The sequence below is a fragment of the Passer domesticus genome, chromosome 9, assembly GCF_036417665.1.
Source record: "Passer domesticus isolate bPasDom1 chromosome 9, bPasDom1.hap1, whole genome shotgun sequence".
Lineage (NCBI taxonomy): Eukaryota > Metazoa > Chordata > Aves > Passeriformes > Passeridae > Passer > Passer domesticus.
Genome location: NC_087482.1, coordinates 13,348,195 through 13,354,262, shown reverse-complemented (window position 1 = coordinate 13,354,262; position 6,068 = coordinate 13,348,195).

Here is a 6,068-nt window from a genome sequence, read left to right as displayed (position 1 = left end):
TGCTTCTTGGGAGTGCAGGCACACAGCATTACCTGACCCCCTTGCAGTGCTCGGTTCCCTATACAAGGGGATCCCAGCACAGCATGGAACAGTTCCCATCTCTGCTCCTTTCTAGATTGGGAACGTGACTTCCATCACTGGGACATGCTGTTAAAGCACAGTTTAAGGATGTTGGAGCTTGGTGATGGTAGGTTTTCAGCAACACTTTGCTAACAGAGCAATCATTGTCCAAGTGTAATCATTGTCCAGAGTAATATTCCTCTGTCATTTCCCTTGAGATCCTCTGAAGTTTGATGGATTCTGGAAATCCTAGCCTCCAAATTTCTACTCTTGTACCCTACAGTGATCCCACAGGATTGCTGGCAGTGGGAGGAAGGAGCATTTATCTGTCCATCTTCCTCCTGTGTGCAATGCCAGTGTGTCCTTCCATGTGCTCTGTGCAGCCAGGGAGAAGAGCAGAGAGGGAAGGGGCCGGGCCCAGGGCTGTGCCCCGGGGCTGAGCCTTTGGCAGCTCCTTTGCCAGCCCCAAGGAGCCTGAGCTGCTCCTGCTGCCACTGCCAAGCCCTGGCCCTGCCCGGGTCTGGGTTTAGAGCTGCTGGCAGCTCCAGGGAGTCCTTTCTGCCCACACAGCCCCCCAAGGGGCCCCTTCCATCCCAGTGTGGGGCCACTGCAGGCACGAGGTCCCCCTGCTCCTGAGTGGGAGGCAGAGCTGAGGGAGTGCTTTGGAGGGCACCAGTCACCCAGGTGCCCTCACTGCCACTCAGGCCTGAAGGAGAATCTTCAGCAGGGTCACAGCAGCTCTTCTGTCCTGCCGTTCTTTGCAGCTAACCCGGTTGGTGAAAGTGATCTGGCTTCCCAACCCACGTCCAGGACTGAGCCTCGGGGAGATGCTGAGGGTAGGTCAAGGCCTTTCCCCTGGAAGAGGTGCCAGCTCAAGAGCCCAAAGCTTGGCCACAGAGGCAGCGCTGCAGGTGCCAGCACAGAACCATGCACGTGTGTCCTCTTGCCCTGCACAATCCCCTCATGATTTCTGCTCAGCACTGGCAGCTGTCTGGGGAAGGGAGGGCCCTGGCCCAGACACAAAAGCCCAGACACTTTGTAAATCTTTTCCCAATTTTTGATAAGCATGCTGCCTTGAAGATGCCAGCAAAGGAATGGGGAATTGTTCCATCTGATCCAACTGTCCTTTTTTGTTTCTCAAGTGATGGACCAAAAGGCAGGGCTGAAGGAGGTGTTTCCCCAAGGAAGCAGGGGCTCACTGGCAGCCCCTGCTGCAGGAAGGAAGGCGATGGCAGACACGGGCACAGGCACAGCAGGTAATTGCTGTGCCGGGCTCAGCCCTGGCCAGGGCTGTGTGGCAACAGCTCTTCCCCCAGGGCCTGCCCTTGCCCGGCCCGGCAGCAGCCAAAGCTGGAGGCGCCTTGGCTTCCAGGCCTCTGGAGCTCGTTCAGAGCCCCGGGGAAACGGGACTGCTGCAGCAGCGTCCCTGGCGCTGCAGCTGCTGCAGAGCTGGCCCTGAGTGCCCAGAGGCCCAAGGCACAGGAGCAGCCCCGAGCGGGAGCCCTGCCGCCAGCCCGGGGCCAGAGCCAGCCCTGGCTCCCGACTGGGCAGGGGCTGCGCTGGGTCCTGACAGGGCCTGAGCCTGTCCCCTGGGGCTGGGGGAGCTGTCACGGGGCAGGGAGGGCCAGGGGTGGCAGTGGCTGCTCAGGGATGGCTTTGGCCCGTGTCCCTGGCAGCAGCCACTGCCCATGCAGCTGCGCTTCCCCGGGCTCTCCTCCCGGCCTGCTGGGCTTTGTTGGCTGGCACAGCCTGTGCCAAGGGCCGGCAATGTGCCTGCAGGCCCCAGCTCTGGGGGAAACAGAGAACGTCCTGCCCATATCCACCGTGCTGCCAGCTCAGCAGTGCAGCACAGCACGGGCTCACGCTCCCCATTGCTCCCACAGATGCAGCCGGCACCACAACACCTGTTCCTGATGCCGAGGATGGCCTGGGAAGGGGCTTCTATATGGGAACAGGCTGCTGGGCAGGGTTAATGGCAGGCCTGCTTATTTTGGACCTTATTATCATATTGTGCTGTGTCAAAATCTGGTGTAACTGGAAGAAGAAATGGTGAGTGGTTATCTTTCCCTGAAAGAGCTTCTTTTGAAAGTCTAATGTAGACAGGAAGCATTCCCACAGAGGCTGCATTGGAGCTGTGGCCAGTCCATGGTTCTCCAAACAGCTCTGCTGAGGGTTCTGCTGCTGCCCAGTGCTTCCATTGGCCTCTCAATTGCTGGGCCTTGTCCTGGGGCCCCGCTGGGGCAGCAGCCAGTGCTGGCTCCCACTGAGGCTGCCTGGCCAAAAGCAGCCCCAGGGGCACGGGGCAGAGGCAGAGGGAGGTGGGGAGGAGAAAGAGCAGGGCCGAGATTGCCCTTGAAAGGCAGAGGCGCTCTGGGGCCCGCTCCTGGCCAGGGACCCTGCCCAGAGCCGTGCCCTGCTGGCCGGGGCCTTGAGGGGCAGCTGTCCAGCTGGGCCCAGCTGTGCCAGCAGCTCCAGCCGTGCTGGGGAGCCTTGCCAGCTCTGGGCCCTGCTGTGCACGAGGGTCCCTGTGTGCCACTGGCAGCTGGGGCCTCAGCCACCTCCTCTCTCCACAGGAGCACCTCTGGAACTTCACAAGTCCAGCCAAATACCTCAGTCATGGAGAACTTGGCCTGTCGTCGTGCATCTCTGTGCCAGTGTCCATTGTCCCTTCCACAGGTGTATTACCAGCTTGTAGCTGGAAGTATGCTACAAGCACTGCCTAGAACAGCTCCGTCTCTCCCTGAAGGGACTGGCCTAGCTGCCCATCCAGGACAGGAGGTGCAGCCCTCTAGCCAGGGAATGGATTATTCGCAAAGTTATATTTACTTGTAAAAATATTAGATGTTTATTAAAAACCTTATTAGAAATATAACAGGACAGTGAATAAAGACAATGTTACTGTGCCGGGAGTAGAGGATTTTTCCCACCACATTCTCATCCACACAATGGAGGTTTCACCTTTCAACTCTTTTGCCCTTCTTAAAGTTCTGTCCATCGACTCCTTCTTTGATGTCCAGTGCTGGAGTTTACTTCCTTACATCTCGCTTGGAGGTCAGGTGCTGCTGTCGTAGCAAGGTGACCCTCTTAAATGTCTCAAACTCAGGTAATCCCAAGATAACAACACAACAGGGGGTAAAACATATCTATAAATATATAAAACTTCTCTTAACAAATATACATGATATTTCTCCTTTATTGTGAGAGTCAACTGTCACTTTACTCATCTATCACAGGCTTGAGTCCAGGTTCAGCTCAGGTGTCTGTGTGCTACCACCAGCACTGGCGGAGCTGCTCGTCTGGGCACAGCCAGGCATGGGCAGGCAGCAGCTGGGCATGGGGCTCATCAGACCAACAGCACTCTCATGTTATCTTTGTCTTTCATTTTAAAACATTTAGATATATTTTTCCTTTGCAGCATTGAGGAGAGTTTTTCATAGAATACGGACACCAGATATTTGTTCCCCTTTCCTCCAACAGTTCTGTAATTGATAAAGTAGTTTTACAGTCAGGGAAACCTAGAATCTTCTGACACTTTGGCAATAAAAAGTAAAATTGCTTTTAATTCTTAATGTTCAGTCTTACACAGCCCAGGCACGACCGGCATAGCTCGGGGGAATTATCCCAAGCAGGCTCAGGGCACTCGGGTTCTGAGCAGTCCTGCTGGGGTCCCTCCATGGGGACACATCCTGAAACCTGGGAGTGACTGTATGGGGTGCCCATGGTGAGGACAGGACAGAGAGGGAGAGCAAGGCTCCAGTGTGTCCTTAGTGGGCCTGAGCCTGTCCCCTGGGGCTGGGGGAGCTGTCACGGGGCAGGGAGGGCCAGGGGTGGCAGTGGCTGCTCAGGGATGGCTTTGGCCCCTGTCCCTGGCAGCAGCCACTGCCCAAGCAGCTGCGCTGCCCCCGGGCTCTCCTCCCGGCCTGCTGGGCTTTGTTGGCTGGCACAGCCTGTGCCCAGGGCCGGCAAGGTGCCTGCAGGCTCCAACTCTCGTCGAAACAGAGAACGTCCTGCCCGTATCCACCGTGCTGCCAGCTCAGCATTGCAGCACAGCACGGGCTCACTCTCCCCACGAATCTTGTAGAGGTTCAAAGCAAGACAGGAACACGTGCCCTGCTTCCACTTTGATGAATCCCAATGATTTTCTGCTTGCAGGACGGGCACAAGCAGAGCATGATAGGTATAGCAGAGCCTCTGTTCACTGTGTCACTTGCCATGGCCTCTTTCACAGTTGTATCTTTCTCCCTTCATATGTCCTGCCAAACACCTAAGGGAGAACTGGACTTCTAATTGCATGGCACATCTCCAGGCCCATGCCCGATGTCCCTGTGCCAGCTGCTTTAGCAGCTTGTTGCTGTGCAGATGCTGCCTGCAGCCAGACAAGGTCCTCTCCCCGTGAAGGCACTGGCCCTGCTCTCTGGCCCCTACTGAAGGTGGGCAGGGCTTGGCCCAGCTCTTCTCTTGTAATACAGAGATGGAGCTGTCACCCCAGTGTCCGGGTGGTAGCAGCAGCAAAGCCCAGCCAGGATCAGCACTGGCTGAGCTGCGTGCCCAGGGGCAGCTGGGGATGGGCACGGTGTGGGCAGGCAGGAGCCAGGCAGAGGCTGCTGTGACCAGTGGCGAGTCCCCGGAGAGGATGGGGCAGCCCATGCTGAGCGTCCCTGGGCTGAGGGACCTTTCCTTCCCTGGGACCATCTGGGCCTGGACCTCCTCCAATGGCATGCCCAGGAAAAGAGGGAAGCCATCAAGAGCCTGTGAGTTACGCAGGGATGGGCTGCAGCTTCCTCCCTCCTTGGTTAGCGGGCGGATTAAAAGAGGCCTCTAGGGTTTGTGGCAAACAGGAGTGGGCAAACAGGGCCATGGCATGTCTCTGAGAGACAATTCACGAGGCAGTGTGCACAGGCAGGGCAAGCAGGCAGGGTTGCAGGTTTTCTTGCTAGGAAGGTTTACTGTGTGTTGTTTGCAGTGTTTCTGTTGGTTGCTTGGTTTTGGGGTTTCTGGTAGTAGTGGTTTTTACGCAATTGAAAACTGTAGTTAGTACAAGTGCATGTAACTAGATGGAACCCTCCAAAAAGGATGTGTCTGTCCTGACCCATTCCTGTGCAGAGTGTTTGAGCTTAGCAGTGGTTTCAGGGGGCAGTGCGGAGAAAAGCTGCCTGCGGTGTGAACAGGTGAATGATCTCCTTTCACTGGTGGCCGAGCTTAGGGAGGAAGTTTAAAGACTAAGGAGTATCAGGGAAAGTGAAAGGGAAATAGATTGGTGGAGTTCAGCCCTTCCATCTTTACGGAAGGCCCAGCAAGAGTCACAGGACTCCTATGCCGCACACTCTCAGGCAAGAGAAGGACACCTGGTAGATGAAGGGGAGTGGAAATGGTCCCTGCACGGGGAGGTTATGATAAAAATTCCTCCTGACCCCCATCCCCTAGCCAGGGGCCACTTCAGAATAGGTATGACCCCCTGGATCTAAAGAGTCGGCCAAATGATTAAGAAGAAAATTATCTGTCCGGAGAGCCTCCTAATTATGATTAATCTGTATACAAGGATTGCCACCTCTAACATCTAAAAGGAAAGAATGGTAATCGTGGTGGGTGACTCCCTTCTGAGGGGAACAGAGGGCCCCATGTCAAGGGGATCAACCCCACAGAGAGGTCTGCTGCCTCCCTGGGGCCCAGGTGCAGGATATTCCTGAGGGACTTCCTGGGCTCATTCAGTCCTCTAATTATTATCCACTGTTGAAACTCCAGGCTGGAAGTGATGAGATTGAGGAGTGTCAGGACCATTGAAAGGGACTTTAGGGCACAGGGACAAGTGGTTGATAGGACAGGGACACAGGTAGTCTTTTCCTCAGTCCCTTTGCTGGCTGAGAAAAATGGTGAAAGTAATAGGAGAGCTCATATCATCAAAAAGTGGCTCAAGGGCTGGTGTCATTGGCAGAATTTTGGATTCTTTGATTATGGCGCAGCTTTTATGGCACCTGGCCTGCTGGAACCAGATGGGCTCCAGCTCTCTG